This window comes from Dipodomys ordii, unplaced genomic scaffold (genome assembly GCF_000151885.1).
Source record: "Dipodomys ordii isolate 6190 unplaced genomic scaffold, Dord_2.0 Scaffold35, whole genome shotgun sequence".
In the NCBI taxonomy this organism is placed as follows: Eukaryota; Metazoa; Chordata; class Mammalia; order Rodentia; family Heteromyidae; genus Dipodomys; species Dipodomys ordii.
In genome coordinates this window covers 7,091,753-7,092,246 of record NW_012267251.1, presented here as the reverse complement: position 1 = coordinate 7,092,246, position 494 = coordinate 7,091,753, and positions in this window count along the sequence as shown.

Genomic DNA, 494 nt, shown 5'->3' with positions numbered 1-494 from the left:
CTCTGCTTAATTTCACCTTTTATTCATTAAATCTATGGTGCTGTGGCTCAAGTGGTAGAGCGCTAGCCTTGAGCTGAAGAGCTGAGAGACAGTGCCCAAGCCCAGAGTTTAGGCTCCACGACGGACCAAAAAAAAAAAAAAAAAGAAAGAAAGAAAAGAAGATGGCCAGGCTAAACAACTCTAGGACCTTTCCAGGGTTTATTAGTTTGGCTAATTTTGTGGATCTCCCTCTAGGATGCCTTTGGACATTCCAATGTGAGCTATTGATGTTTTCTCTCTTTTTTTACTTCAGTATTTATCTTTAATGCCCCCTCTTCCATGAAGCCTTCCTGGCGCCACCCTTGGTTTCTTGACCTATTTGTCCTCTCTTAGGCTCTGCTGTGTCTTGAATAACATTTCTTTTTTGCTCTGTAAGAGAAGAGGCAGTCTTTGCTTCACAACTTCCAGCAATGCCACAAGAAGAACTTGTAGAGTGGATCAATGAGTTAACAGAT